This window comes from Micromys minutus, assembly GCF_963924665.1.
Source record: "Micromys minutus genome assembly, chromosome: 13".
NCBI classification, from domain to species: domain Eukaryota; kingdom Metazoa; phylum Chordata; class Mammalia; order Rodentia; family Muridae; genus Micromys; species Micromys minutus.
In genome coordinates this window covers 11,241,669-11,257,678 of record NC_137982.1, presented here as the reverse complement: position 1 = coordinate 11,257,678, position 16,010 = coordinate 11,241,669, and the positions used below count along the sequence as shown (strand labels likewise).

At 46.7% G+C, this 16,010-nt stretch overlaps 1 protein-coding gene across 4 annotated transcripts in view; it reads left to right on the top strand.

Annotated features, from left to right (window-relative positions):
* Positions 1–4,917: 4,917 nt before the first annotated feature.
* The window catches only part of GGTA1 (glycoprotein alpha-galactosyltransferase 1 (inactive)), a 72,605-nt gene continuing 61,512 nt past the window's right edge, over positions 4,918–16,010 (top strand). For all 4 annotated transcript variants that reach the window (XM_080928182.1, XM_080928181.1, XM_080928180.1 and 1 more), the window contains exon 1: positions 4,918–5,127. The gene's annotated coding sequence lies outside the window, so the exon portion shown is untranslated. The remainder of the gene's footprint in view (positions 5,128–16,010) is intronic.

Sequence of the window (16,010 nt, the reverse complement as noted above, 5' to 3'; positions counted from 1 at the left end):
CTGCTGGGCAGTGACCAGAAAGTGTCAAGTTAACCTTTAACTCAGTAGTTCCTCCAGCTTTCTGTTCCTGTCCATGACACTCAATGACTCTTCCAAGAATTCCAGTATTTTGACTTAATTTTACTAGTATATAATTTCATGTATTCTACACTTTCTTATCCAGGAACTACTCTCAAATGTTATGCAAAACGTATTTCACAACTTCAATAACTTTTTTTTCCTTTCGTGGGGTCCTAATATTGGCAATAATCCATTTTCTAATAATTCAAACTTTCTTTGCAAGTGGAGCATTAATCTGGGCCTGCCATTGTGCAATTATTCCATTGTTTCTAAAATAAGAGGCACAGCATGCACCTGGGCCATTAGGACTGTGCTGTGCTGGGCCCCTGTGCCTCAATTTTTAGTTGTTTAAGAATCATTACACCAAGGTACATCTAGTTTTACAGAATCCACCAGAGCAGGAGAAAGAAATAGGAAAGTATATAATAGAATAATTATGCACACCAAAGCCAAGTGAAAAGTAGTCATGCGCAAATGAAGTCTATACAGCTGTTGTCCAGGGCTAAGGTTAGGAGAAATGGAAGCAATTCTTCAGCACTTGTGACTCTGGAGACTGTTCTCCAGTCCAAGGCAGTCTTTTTTCCTTCCTGCAGCTTTGCTGTGCATTCTAGGACAGCAAGTTTGTGGGCTCTGGGCCAGTTACCCTGTCTCTCTCTCCTGTTATTGTGTGTGTGTGCTGATTACAGATGCTAGGAATTGAACTCCAGTCCTCAGGCTTCAGTAGCAAGCACCTTTACCTGCTGAGCCATCTTCCTGACCTGTATCTTTTGATTGTAACCACAGTGGACCATCAGTTGAGCTACATGCTGTAAGCTGGGGAACAGTGAAACCACTGAACTAGACCACTTCATGGGGAGAAAGGAAGGTTTATTAGAGATCAAACTGTTTAGGATCTCAGGGCCAGAGGGAAAAGCTAAATGGTAGAAAAGTCAGCAGATAAAAGTCAACTGGTGGGGTCCTTGAATTGATACAGGCTGTTAGGATTGACCAGGAACTAAATGCTGATGCCCAAGGGAGTTGACCTATTGACCTTTGGGGCCAATTAAGAGAGGTTCCTGATGGTTTAAGGAGGCTTCTGGTAAGTAGGAAACCACCTTTAGGACAATCCTGTCTGCCCTTCCCAGAGTTTTCAGTTTAGGATCTTTTCACTACCACTGCCATTGGGGGAGGGGCACTTTGGACCTAAAGATCCTATATTACAATACAAGTAAAAAGAGAAACTGTTTCCTTCAGTCAAGAGACTAGACTCTTCAGTCTGTGTGGAGACCTACCATTCCAGTTGGTGGAAGGCAGGTCCACCTTAATCGGTGCTCAAGACATAAGAAATAGTACTTTAATGAGATAGTATACTTTCCTTACCCAGAATTCCTGCCCACCAGCTCAAGTGCATACAGAGCTGCAGATATGCAGCCTTTGTGAAGTCTGGGCATGTCTCTGAATTACTCAGAAATTGGTGAGTTTCTTTTTCCTCTGTTTTCTGAACTGCTTTCCACAGCGCTCTGGGCTTTACTTTTCCTAAAGTTCCCTCCTTGCTGTATAATTGCTTGAAGTCCATATGGCTAAACTTCCCACTGTCAGGTGACAGATGTCCTCTCTTCCTCCTTTTCATCACCTAGATAGCTGCTGAGAAACCCACAGGTTTTCTCTTGGGGTTTGAATAAGATACCCCTCCCCCTCCTGTAGGCTCCTTTGTTTGAAAGCTTAGTCAGGTTAGAATGTTAGACCGGGAGTGACCTTGTTGGAGGAAGTATGTCACTGGGAGTGGGCTTTTAGGGTTCAAAGTCCATGTCAGACCTAGAGTCTCTCAGTCTCTCTCCCTCTCTATCTCTACCCGCCCCCTTCGACCAGATTAGGACATAGCTCTCAGTTACTCTTCTAGCCCCATGCACACAACCATGCCCCCCACCATGATAATAGACCAACTCTTAACTCTCTGAAAATGTAAGCAAGCCCCCAATTAAATGCTTTCTTTTTTTTAAGACTTGCCTTGGCCATGGTATCTCTTCACAGCAACAGAACAGTGACTATAAGACACCTGTCCTGGATTTTTGTTGTTGTTGTCATTTGTTTCTTTTTGTTTATTTTTTAAACTCTATTAAATTTGTGTTCAAGTTTCCCTTTGAGTCCATTCTTAAATTATTTTTATTAATGAGACTAAGAGCCCAGGAACGGACTTCGATTTTCCTAGTAACATGAGGTAACTCCTTTGGAACTTCCTCTCATTTCTGGTAGAACTATCATTGTTTTCTCCAACAGTTATTTACTTCGTGGTGGGGGAAGAGACGGGGGAAGGGAACTCGTGCGTGGAGTCAGAGAACAACTCGGTAGAGTCATCTACCATATGAGATCTAGGGATTGAGCACATGTACTCAGGCTTAGTAGCAAACAGACTTACTCACTGAGCCATCGGGCCAGCCCTTGTTTTCTTGTTTTGAGCCAGGGTCTCTAGCTACATAGACTAGGCTAGTTTTGATTCTGAGCCAATCTCCCACCTCTGCCTCTTGAACGCTGGGATTATAGATGGGCAGCACCATGTCTGCTCCTCAACAAAACAAAACAAAACAAAACACCAACGAGTACCAAGCAGTGGCGCTCCCCTGTAATTCTAAATACTTGGTAACAATTTCAAAGCCAACCAGAGCTAAGCAATATATTCCCAAACAAACATAGAAAGCTTTGGTAGGTAGGACCTGGAGAGGTCAAACCATGTTCAGAATAATGAATAAAAATATTACTTTAATAAAGACAAAACAACAGCAACGAAATCTTATCCTGCCTAATTGACAGCACGTTCTCGGTTGTGGTAAGAAGTGGAAATTAATGCACTCCACCCTCAGTTTACGGTTTTAACCGAGATTACTAATGAGCTCCTGTGAACACTTTTGGCAAGACAATGCTAGGATTGATCTCCAGCAAAGGGCCCGTTGTAATGGCTGCTGTTCTTGTCAGGGTTACTATAAAACACTAGCCCTGTGATCAAGCTGAGGAGGGAAGGGTTTTTTTTTTGGCTTACACTTCCACAACATGAAAGGAAGTCAGGACAGGAACTCAAGCAGGGCTGGAACCTAGAGGTAAGGGCTGATGCAGAAGCCGTGGAAGGGTGCTTGCTGCTTACTGGCTTGCTTCCCAAGGCCAGCTCAACCCGCTTTCTTAGAGAACCCAGGACCACTACCCTAGTCACCAATTAAGAAAAATGCCCCACAGGTGGATCTAACGGAGGCATTTTCTTAATTGAGGTTTCCTTTCAGATGCTTGGGCTCCTCGCGTTCCCATTCCGCTGCTACCTTACTCCATTGGGGTTTCCCAAGTTCTGCAGCAGTACTTAGTATGTAGGCTCTGTGTATACCTCAGGAGTATGCCTCATGTTCTTTCCTTGAGCAAAGGACCCTTAACAAGGTGTGCAATTTTCGCGACATCAAGCTCGGCTGTAGTGAAGTCCAGTAAGTTTCTTTGTGAAAATGATGTTCAGGGGCTGGAGAGATGGCTTATTGTTAGAGAGCACTTGTTGCTCTTGTAAGAATGTTAAGTGTTCCAGCTCTGAAAGGAACGGTGAGGCTCGGAGGAATGTTTGCCCACTGCAAGTGTTACAACTAACTGTGCTCTGGCGGGGCTCGACAAGAACAGAGGAAGGTGGCTGCCTCCGCTTTGGGGGTTGAAGCAGCAGAGACGGAAGCTGGAAACACGGTCGACTCAGCGTTTCTGGGGGCGGAGCTTTGCATGCAGTTTGGGCTTTTTACTTTGAATGGCCAGCGGGTGGGGGCGGGGAGGGGACTAGGCGGGGCCGTGAGCTGGGCCTGGCTAACCATTAGGGAAGTGAGACTGTGGGCGGAACCTGGCTGTTGGGGTTTGGAGGTCCTCAGGGGGAGGGGCCTGGCTACACATGAGCCTCTAGGGGCTTACACAGAGGTCCGGCATTCTGTTCCCACGCCCACGAGGTGGCCCAAATCATCTTGAATTCCAGATCTAGGGGATCCAAACAGCTTCTTTTGAACTCCCGGGACACCCAGGCACACGCATTGTATATATCCATACACATTCCTGCATGCAAAAACATCCATACTTATAAAACCAACAAACAAAACTTTAAAAAAAAATCTTATTTTTTTAAAAAAATTATGACCAATGGTGAATATTTTAGCAAAAGCAAAATTATAACTTTTTTTTTTTTTGGTCTGGGGATAAAACAGATCCAACTGAGCCTGAGGGTGGAGCAAACCAGATGAGGGCAGATGTGCTTGTTGGGCACAGAGGTACAAATTTTGGGGCCCTTTTAAAATAATTACCGGAGAAGATCGCAATGGCTCTGTATAACCCTGTCAGAGAACACCCAAGGCTCTAAGACCACAGCAAGCTATGCTCTAGATGCCTTTTGGTCAGCTTTTCACCCCAGAGCTCAGGACTGGGAGACCTAGCCTTCTAGTATGGGCAGTCCTTAGCCTGTAGCCTGTGGGCCTTTCTCCGGTCTTCTCTGAGAAACACGCGGTGGGGAAAGACCTTCCAGGCTTCCAAGTGTCTGGATGTAAGCCAGTGTCCATGAGGTCTTTCCTCGTTGTATAGGGTGCCGCTCCCCCACCCCATTACCCAGTAACCCCCGCAGTTTCTCCTCTGCGACCCCTATCACCACGTGCGGGTCAGAAGACTCAGGCGGCCGTGACCTTTTTTTTTTTTTTCTTTCTTCTATTTGCTTGTTTTTTGGTTTTGCTGGTTTCAGGCTTTTTTCTACTTGGATGGAGATGAAACAACATCACTCCCCCCACAGATGGGAAACGGGTGCAGGTAGGGGTAAAGTGAGGGACACACGTGCACCGCGCCGGACGCTGTGCCGGGGCGGGGGGCGGGGACCGGCTAGGCTCCCACTCCGGGGTCGGCGCACGCTCCTCGCCCGCGCCCTAGGCCGCAGCTAGCTGCCTAGAGGAGGCGCCGGCAGGGGCCGGAGGCGCGCACCCCGCCCGACACACCCCGGCGAAGCAGCGATCGGTTCTCCTACAGCGCAGGGCGCCGCCCGCCCGCGTGGTTCTGTCCCCAGAGCGGCGGACCGCACACGCTCAACCTGGTTCTGCAGATCAGGTGGGTCCCGCCCGGCGTCTGACTCTGGAGCCACGAGCCCCGCGCGTGGGGAGGAGCGTGGGCGAGCCCGAGCACCGCTGCTCCGGCCCAGCCCTACTGTGGTCCTTGCTTGTGTCCCGGTCACTTGGTCATTTCCTCTGTATCCGCTTTTGAACTCCAGGTCTGTCCCACCCCGAGCGGTGTCTGCATCTGTTCAGCCTTCCAGACCAGGGCCTGTTGGTCTGCTTACCGGGGTCGCCTGCCCTTTTCCCTCGGTATCGGAGAAGCAAAGCTGGGCAGGGCAGGGCAGGGCAGGGCAGGGCAGGGTTGGGCTGGGCTGGATTTGGCAGGGGAGAGCTGGCAAGGCAGGGCTGGGCAGGGGAGGGGAGGGCAGAGCTAGTCTCGGGACCACCCGTACTAACTAACTAACTAACGAGAGTCTCTAAAAGCAGTAGGTGTCTTTTCCTGTTGTAGGACAGGGCAGGGTGGGATGACTCTTCTTCCCGACAAGATGGGAAAGGAGTGTGAGTAGGGGGTAAAGTGAGGGACACCGAATTTGAGAGACAGACAAGACTTTTAACAGCGAAGGGAAGACCAAACTAAAATCAAGCCTGGGCAAAGTCTCAGGCACTAACTTTACTGTGTGTGGGGTGATGGGAGGTAACCTCGTAACAACTTTTCAAACCACCTCGTTCCCACTGCAAAAAGACACCATCCAGCATTTGAAGATGGCAGGGGAACCGCTCAACAGAACACACACACACACACACACACACACGTTTTATTATTTTTATATTTATTTTATGTTAGCATGCAAAGCACTTCGTTTCATTATGGCATTTTCATACATATGGGATTGCACAAACTCTTGAAAATCATCCAAGAAACAGCAAAGCGGGAAATAATGTCAGGGCTGGGGGCGCAGAGGAGGGAGAACAGAGAGACTTGGAGAGACTACTTGTCTTCCTTGCTGCGGGGGCCAGGACGAGGCTAGGAGGGCGGGGATATCAGCGCCACTCGCCCCTCCCCCAGGAAGGACCCGCGACCCAGGGACTCTTATTTTTGTGGTTTTGCTTGTCTGGGCACTATCGGGCCCCAGAAAAGATCTGACTGTCTCTTTCATTTGCCTGGAGGTAGATAGATAGGTGTGTCTCAGGAGGCTGGAGATTCTGGGTGGAGCCTTAGTCTTGCCTTTTTTTTTTTTTTTTTTTAAAGTTGGGTGACACCTTCCCTTGTAGACTCTTGGAATGAGAAATACCGATTCTGCTGAAGACCTCGCTCTCAGGCTCTGGGTAGGCAAAGGCGAGCGAGCTTGCCGTGGCTCGGGTGTCCAGGGGTTGGGGCTGTGGGAGTCTCTGCCTTTTGGCAGTGATTACTACCTTCCTTACAATTATTTTTGAGAGTAGTTGCTTTTTTTCAGATGGGAGTTGGATGCAGGTCCAAGCTATCTTTTGTCAATAACAGGTGTCTGGTGGCTAAATGCAGGGCTGGACACTTAGGGTTACCTAGTTCCAGAGGCCTTGGGTATTGTCTCAGGGCCCAAATGGCCTATGAGGGGTACCTGGAGGCCCTGCTCCTCGGATCTTACCCCAGAGAACCAATATATTAGCTTCTCTCCGGTTAGGAACTCCCCAGAGGAGATGGGGGTGGGGAGGCGCTCCTGTCCCCATTCTCTGTGATTGGGGACAGTTTTCAGTGGATTGTCTGAGATCAGAAGGCAGGAGAAGATCAATTGATCACTGCCATGGCCCTCTGCGGCTGAACTTTACCAGAAGTGTTCTGAGTCACAGAGCAGGATTGGCCTTGTCCTGGCCATACGGGCTCTGAGCAACCATTTCCCGCTTTCTGACACTTCTGGCCCAGGGGATGGCCTTGAGCCTTTTTCCCTGTGCACTTCTGGGTCTTAGTGATACTTTTAGTGTAAACGGGTCTCTCAGGGTCCTTAGCCTAACAGGATAAGCTTGGCACTGTTGGCCAGATTTATAGAGGAGGAAATCAAAGTTGGGAGAAGCTAAGTCATTGGTTTATGGGCATTTAGGGATTAGATGGAATCTGAGATTGGAATATATTCCAGCCAGTCTCTAAGGTTTGTGCCCTTCCTGTGGTGTTGTTTGTTTGTTTGGAATGTGTGTTGGTTTTTGAGTCAGGGTTTTTCTGTGTAACCTTGGCTGTCCTGGAACTTACTCTGTAGCTGGCCTTTAATTCTTCTGCCTTCCACGTGCTGGGATTAAAGTCATGTACCACCATTACCTGGCTGCTCACTTTCTATTCAGCATCTCTGAATGGCAAGAAAATGGCTAAGGAACAGATGCCGTGGCTCTGGGGAGGTCTGGGGAGAGTGAAAGGGGGGGAGGAGGCATTGGGTCAAGGCTGAGTATTTAAACAGGTGTGGTTCAGGTATAAATGTTATTTTGTTTGAAGTGAATATGCTTTGTGATTCTTTTGGGCCCTTAAAACTTATTTGCTAATTTTTAATTACACTCTAGTTTACATACACTAAAATATGCAAACCATAGCTTTTTTGTTTTTTGTTTTTTTGGTTTAATGAGTTGGAAGGTTTTAGAGGGACAGTCCTTCAGTTTGGTCCAAGCTGGTCATTTTCTGTGAAGTGGCTCAGGTCTTGTGTAACAAAACTTTTGTCAGGGGGATGCAGCATTCATGTCTACTCACTCGGATAGGGAGTCCAGGGCAGACCAAGGTATGGATACCACCAAAGTCCATTTTGATAGACCAATGGGCTTTCCTGGTGTTACTTATGGGAATATGGGTAAGGGATTACTTACAGGAGCAGACATGACTCACAGACAGCTGCATCATCAAAGCTCACCCCAGCACAGGTGACAGGTCACAAAAGCTGGAAACCTGGAGCACACTGCACAGCCTGCAGATAACTCAACAGGTTGGAGAATGTCCTTTCCAAGTAACTGATCTAAACCTGGTCTAGGCTGCTCAGCTGGTTTTTGCTTCTTCCAGGCAGCTGGTCTGGTATCTGAATCTTTGCAGCTCAGCTTCCATCAGTCTGAGAGAGACTCTCAGCTTTTATTGCTTGCTCTTGCAGGGCGGGACCTAGTGAATCTGTTCAGTTTCAGGGACTTCCTGGAGCTATTTTGTTGTTGTTGCTTACCTCCCTGTTTAAGGAACTCCCCTGAAGGACTGAATATTTTAGTCTAGGAGAAGACTGTTACACAAGTCTTGAGTTGTGTGTCTGGGGAGAGAGCAGAGTTTGTTAATGCAGACATCTGAACTCAAGACCTTTAAATACCCAGTTGGGTTGCTGTAACCCTCTGAGCTATACCCTAAGCCCCTGATATTCTATCACTGAGCAATATCCTCTAGCCTCTGTGATTTTCAGTGTTTTGAAATAGGGTCTTGCTTTGTAGGGCAAACTGACCTTGGGCTCTCTACTTAAGAGTCCCCCGTCTCAGCTTCATTGAGTGTTCAAATCACAGGTGTGTTCTACTGCACCTGTCCAAACACAGTTCAGTGAAGGTTTAGTGGTTTCTTTTTGCTGTTGTTGTTTGTTTTGTTTTGTTTTTTACAGCATGAGGACTGTTTGAGAACTTGAAGAAAATGGCAAGATAGGCAAACCATGAGTTTTGGCAGGGACTGGAAGGGGAGAGCGACAGAGAGAGACAGAGAGACAGAGAGACAGAGAGAGAGAGAGAGAGAGAGAGAGAGAGAGAGAGAGAGAGAGAGAGAGAAATGCCTTTTGAGTTGAGGTCCAAGAGCAGGTTCGTGGAAGTCTGTAAGCTGCTTTTCAGAGTGTGTGTGCACATGTGTGTTATTTTCAGGGATACAGAATCTGCAGGATCAGCACAGACATGCTTAGGATTTCATCTGGAATCCAAAGAAGAGACCAAAAGAGATGAAAGGAGAGCTTATGTTTCTTGAGTTCTCACTCAGAAAATTAAGAGGCTTAGAAGTGGAGATGCGTAACTTGGGATGGGGGCGGGCCCTCCTGATGGGTACATGATCTTGTTAAGGGGATTAATTATTTCCTCCTATGGCCTCAACATATGTTCAGGTGTGTCAGGTTCCCTTCAGGTTGGTCTCTGGGACAGATGATTGACAGGCCAGCTGGATTAATTTTAAGGGAGAAGACAATAGTGTGTAATATTATAATTTTGGGGACTGATTAGAGGGAAGTTGGGTGTAGTGGTGCACACCTTTATAGAGAGAGGCAGAAGCAGGTGGATCTCTGAGTTTGAGACAAGCCTGGTCTACAAAATAAGTTCCAGGACAGCCAGGGCTGTTACACAGAGAAACCCTGTCTCTGGAGGGAGAAGAGGGGAAAGATAGGGTGAGGAAATGATGTCATGTCTCCCAAGGCCATAGATAGAACTTAGATTCTATTCTGTGACTCCGAGAAAGGAGCTCTCCCTTAATGGGCCTCAGCAACACCCTCAGACCTCTCCATCTACAGGAGTGGTCCATCTTTAGTGGCTTCCAAGCTCATCCAGCTACATAATATTTGCCCCACAAGAGTTGAGATCTAACATTTAGGACAGGGATGCCTAAATGGTGGATCTGGGATCTGAAATAGAGGCATAGAAGGGTCTGGCATCTCCACACTTGCTGACTTCCAGGACCTTGAGGTAATCCTGGGAAGCCAGATAGAAGCATGTTCTTCAGAAGATGGAACTATTGTCAAAAGGCAGGAGGTATAACCGTGTAGCTCCTGGGGTGAACAGGGTCATTACGAAGGTTATGGCATACAGAACTCATTTCCACCACAGAAATCAGGACACCATCCTGGTGGACTAAATGATATTTTGTGGATTTGTGTAAAAGCCGATGAACCACTTAGCAGAATTATCAGATTCACAAACAGCGTTTCGTTTATGGTCAGGGAACTCTTTGCTCTGACTGCCCTCCCATGGAGGCCTGGAGGCCTGACTGGTCCTTTTCAAGCCCAGTCACCTCTTCATTTCCTGGTTTCTCTCGTTGTTCAACTCTTGCTGTACTTTCATGCTAGTTGGTTAAGACTTTGTAGGCAGCTGGAACGTACTAATTTTTCTTTTTATTGTTAAGGTCACTCGAGGCTCCCTCAGGGCCAGTTTCAGTGACTTTGGAGGTCCCCTAGGTCTGTTAGTCTTTCCCCTGACAGCTTAGCCATCTGCTGGAATAAGCTTGACTTACTGTTGTTTTCTTGCAGTCCTGAGGGAGTTTCTCTCTGTGTTGACCATCTTCTTCGCAGAATGTGTAGTAGATCTAACTTCTGCCTCTTCTCTCCGTGGTTCCTCTAATCTAGAGGAACCGTAACTTGCAAGAACTTTCAGGACCCTTTGGTAAGTGTCCAGTCAGCCCTTGTAGTCTGTTGACTCAGGTAGGGACCAAAATAATGGCTATTCTTTTAGCCCCTGTATCTTCACAGGCTCTAGCCCAAGTTTGGTTGTTGACCACTCCAGTCCACCCCGAGCTCCTCCCACACCCCCCAAGAAGGTCAGTTACATCAGCCTTGAAGAGCTTGGACAGAGAGCACATTTGATCACTCTTTCCTTTTACAAGGCAGATAGGTTGAGCAGGAAGATAATGGTAACATTTTAATAATTATTTATTTTTATCTTAAAGCTCTCTTTTCCCTTTCTTTCTTTCTTTCTTTCTTTCTTTCTTTCTTTCTTTCTTTTCTTCTTCTTCTTCTTCTAATTCTTCTTCTTCTTCTTCTTCTTCTTCTTCTTCTTCTTCTTCTTCTTCTTCTTCTTCTTCTTTTTGTTTTTTAAGACAGGCCTTCACTGTGAATTCTGTTGACCTGGCTGTCCTAGAACTCAGAGATCTACTTACCTCCGGGTGCTGGGATTAGAGATGAGCACTGTCACTGCCCTATGATTGGAAAGCCTAATTTACCAGTGATTGGATAACTGTAACAAGCTGAAGTAGACTCCTAGGGACACTGTGCAGGGACAAGTTCATTTCTTTATTTTTAAGGCTCGGGGGTCAAATCTATCAGAGTTGTGTTGGCTGATGAGAGTAAAGACCCAAAAGTTTGCTGGGAATAGGGTACATGCTCTCCCCAATGTTGGAATACCTTAGGATCTAAGTTCTCCATCTGGGGATGGTCAGGATCCATAAGTTGCTTACACACACACACACACACACACACACACACACACACACACACACACACACTGGGGTGGATATAATTGCCTCTTAAATGTGGCTTTAATTCCTTGCTGGATGAATATAGAGTGACTGGGAGGCAATCCTAGAAGAGCCTTTTATCCTAGGCACAAATGTGTTGGAGGCTTATGGCTCCAGGAGAACCTCCATTCCCCTTAGGACCCAGTTGTTATATTAGAATCACTGCTGTTCCTCATACATTTCCTCTGCAGTAAATGCCAACCACCATCAAGCAAAGGCCCTAAAGCCCGCAGGACCTGAAAGAAAGCTTGGAGATCAAGTTGAGAGAATAGCCAAAGAGCAGGCACACGAGTCAACATCAGGAACCCCCGTGAGCTCGTTTAGGATTCTCCTGTAGGTGACAGATATGTTCTCCTTTGCTGGGTCTTCATTTGTCGTTAAAGAACTTAGAAACAGATTCCAGAGGAAACTCATTTTATGAACATTTGCTAGAAAAACAACAGGGCGGGCGGCAAGCCAAAAATCTGAACTGCTGGAAGGAGCTGGACACATGGGGGATGTCAGGCCTTTTGACGTGAAGTCCAAGGTAGGCTCAGCAATGGAGATGTGCAAGCATCGGTACAGGTGGGAGGTGTCAGGAAAGAAGCACTGACTCAGGCAGGGTCAGAACGAGCGTGCTTCCCAAAGACAAGATGGATGACGGTCTGCTGCTGGTTTGGGGGTCAAACGACACAAGCCAGAGTCATCAGAGAGAGGAGACCACTATAGGCTGGGCTCATTGATCACTAATTGAGGAAATGCCTCCATGAGATCCAGTTGTAACGCATTTTCTCAATTAGTGATCAGTTTGGGAGGGCCCAGCCCATTGTCGATAGTGCCATCCCTGGGTTGGTAGTCCTGGGTTCTATAAGAAAGTAGGATGAGCAAGCCAGGGGAAGCAAGCCAGTAAGTAACATCCCTCCATGGCCTCTGCATCAGCTCCTGCTCCAGGTTCCTGCCCTGCCTCCTCCAGTGACGAACTATTTGGTAATGGTGTTTCTTCACAGCAATAGAAACCCTCACTAAGACACAGGGAAGAAACAGACTTTTTATATTAGAACTCAGGAAAGTGAGCAGGCAACAAAATATAAGAACCACCTGTATTTATTTTAATTTTGGAGACTGGGTCTCATTTAGCCCAGGCTGGCCTAGATTATATGTACCTAAGAATGGTCTTGGATTTCTGACTTCCTGCCGCCATGGTGGACTAGGCGACACTTGTGCGGCACTGAGGATTAAACTCAGGGTTGTGTGTGCTAAGAAAGGACTGTACTAGCTGAGCTACATCCCCAGCCTTGTGGTTTCGGCAGTTGTCAGTACCTCTGTGTAAGCAACTACCCAAAATGAGACAAGATATTTCCTTCAGGCCCAGAGAGATTGCTCAGAAGTTGAAGAGTGCGCTCTGCTCTTCAGAGAAACTGAGATTTTATTTTTAGCACTCAAGTCTGGTGACTCATAAATGCCTGTGACTCCAGCTCTAGAGCATCTGATACCCCCTCCTCCACCTCTGAGGGTACCCGCACGCTTGTGCACACACCCCATATAGACATGCACATACCTCCATAAAAATAATAAATCTTAAAAAAAAAAAAATCACCCTAGAAAATACTCATTTTCTCCTCACACCCAACCCCAATGCAGCCATTTCCTGGCTTAGTTGCTCACTGATTTTTGGTTTGGTTTAGTTTTTGGTTTTTATTTTTTTGTTGTTGTTTTTCCTGATCCTGGACTTCGTGTAAATAGAAGCAAGCATATCTGATTTTTATCACTCACACAATATGTTAAGACTCAATTGTAGCATGCTTATGGGTAATTTGATTGTTCTATTGTTAAGCCCTTTGCTTATCTCTTCTCCCGTTAATGACCTGGTCAGCCCCTTCCAGTTTGGAGCTAGGATGCAAATATTCTTGTTAAAACCTTTTAGAGTATTGCTGTTCATCCAGGAGTGAAATTAATCCCGTGTGTGTGTGTGTGTGTGTGTGTGTGTGTGTGTGTGTGTGTGTACTAGAGTTGTTGAGATGGGTATATGTGCACATGAATGTGTGTGAATAAAACAGAATTGCTGAGATGTGTGTGTGTGTGTGTACTAGAGTTGTTGAGATGGGTATATGTGCACATGAATGTGTTCGAATAAAACAGAATTGCTGAGATGTGTGTGTGTGTGTGTGTGTGCACATATGTGTATGAAAGCTGGAGTTGAGATGTGTGTATATGAGAACTAGAGTTTTTGAGATGTGTGTGTGTGTGTGTGTGTGTGTGTGTGTGTGTGTGTGTGTGTGTGTGTGCTCTAATCATGCATTCATGGAGTCCAGGGGAGCATGTCTTGTCTTCCTCTCTGTCACTCTCCGTCCTCTTTCGTGATGACAGGGTCCTCACCTTAGCTAGACTGACTGGTAGTAAGCCCCCAGGATCCGCTCCTGTCTAACTGTCCCCAGCACTAGGGTTATGGGCACACACCACCATGCCTGGCTTCAAACTTTACTCCTTATGCTTGTACTGCATGTACTTTACCCAGGGAGCCATCTCTCCGGCATGACTGTTGGTGACAGCATTCGATATTGATGGTCACTTTTATTTTATTGAAGTCCGTTTGAGTGACTTGACACTGTCACTGCCTTTCTGGTAGTGAATGCTAGGCTTTGAAGACAAGATCAGGAGCAAGACAAGATATAACATATGCAGGCCCACTGTGAGTTGTGGTTTAGAACAGACAGGAAGGACCACATGGTGGTTGAGTAGTTGTTCTTGTTGGTCAGGATCCAGGCTGAGTGATTTTTCAGGTGCTTAACAACTCTTACCCAAAGAGTTGAAAATGAGGGTTTGTAAATGGGTCTCTGTGAGTTCATAGCCAGCCTGGTCTGTATAGTACGTTCCAGGATAGACAGGGCTACCTAGAAAGACCTTGTCTCAAAAACAACTAAAAGACAAGCAAGACAAAAACCATCAAAACCTTTTGCTTGTCAAGGTGGTACACACCTTTAATCCCAACTTCAGGCCTGCCAGGGTTGCATCACGAGACCCTGTTAAAAACAATACAGATTAACAAGGAAACCAACAAAAAGTAGATAGATTTACAAAAGAATCAAGATAACTTTCCGGAGGTGGGCTAGACCGTGGGGGTGGGGTGGCGTGGCCAGAGGCATCTGCAGTGTTGGCCCAGCTGTTAAGACCACTCACTGCTCCTGCTGAGGACCTGGATTTCATTCTCACACCTACAGTAGGTGGTTCACAGCTGCCCATAGCTCTAGCGCCAGAGATCCACTACCTATGTCTGTCTCCTTGGAGATCTGTGCTTGTGTGCACTGCCCCTCCCCCAAAATGTGCAAGTATACACAATTAAAAATAAGACATGAAGAAAAGGGATAGCAGGACATGTCGGAGTATTTGAAGGGCCTGTTTATTCAGGGTTTCCTTTTGTGGCATTCAAGAGAAGGAGGGCCCAATCAGGATAGGTGTAATCTGGGTCTCTCTTTTGATTTAGGGATTAGGTCTAATTTTTCTCACTGCATCTGTCCTTTCCTATAGTGTATCTAATTTTAATCATGTGTCCACTTAGGGGGTTCTCACTAAAAGGCTATTCGGGTGTACAGTTTTGTCTTATTTCCCATGTGTCTAAAAGGCGGTTCAAGCTGGATCTGTGGTTCTGTTCTTCCTGCGCTTGAATGGAAATTGTCAAAAGTGAAGGGCTGAGGGGTTTCTGAGGCTGCCAGGTGCATAGGAGAGTAGCGTGTGTATGTGTGTGTAGTGTGTGCAAGCGAAGGAGCTGGGTTGTCAGGTGCGTCACTGGTTACTAACCTGTGCTTGTCTCCCCCAGAGCGGCTTCAGGCATAGGGATTCCTGGGCTCCAGAGTGTTACCACTAAGATTTTGAAGACTTGGTTCCTGCAGTCGATAGTCTAGGCAGATTCAGGAATGTTTCTGGCTTTAAATATAACATGGGTCACTGGATAAAAGATGGTGCCAGTAGCTGAGGGGGGGGGGGATAGGAAGGAGGAAGGATGTCTGTGGCAGAGAAAGAATGAATTGACTTCATTGTTAAGTGTTGCAGAACAATCCTGGGGAGCCGAGTTGGGAGAAGGACAGGATGGGACGGAGTTGTTCCATTGGGCAAGTAGATTACCAGAATACACAGAGACTGGAGGGAAAAGTGGAAGGTGAGTGAACCAGGTCATGGAAGCCGAGCCAGCAGGAAGCATTGGCATTTTATAAAACTTACATTTATCCTACGTGTATGTGCAGGCACGTGCATACTGGGGTGCCGTGTGGAGGTCAGTGGGCTTCGTTCTTTCTTCCTACCATGTGGTTTCTGGGACTCGGATGCTCTGATGCTCAGACTTTGTGGCTAGTGCCTTAACCTGCTGAATTAACTGGCCAGCCCAAGAAACTTGTTTTCAGTTTCTTTATGTAGCCCCGGCTGGCTTAGAAGCTGATACATGGGCCATATTGGCCTTAAACTCATAGATATCCACCTGCCTCTGCCTCCCAAGTTCTGGGATTAAGGGCATATAGCAACATGCCCACCCAGCCTAAGAAGTAGGTTTTTGAGACAGGCTTTTTCTGTATAGTCTATGCATCCCAGATTAGCTTCAATTTTTCTTTGGATCCCCTGGCCCCCATTTTCTCCTCACCTGTGTAAGCAGGTATTTTTGTTATATTTTGTTAATATTTATTTTTGATTATATGTGTGTGTGTGTGTGTGTGTGTGTCTGCATGTGGGTATGTGCACATGAGTGCAGTGCCTTTAGAAGCCAGAAGGGGGCATTAGATCCCTGGAACTGGAGTTACTGA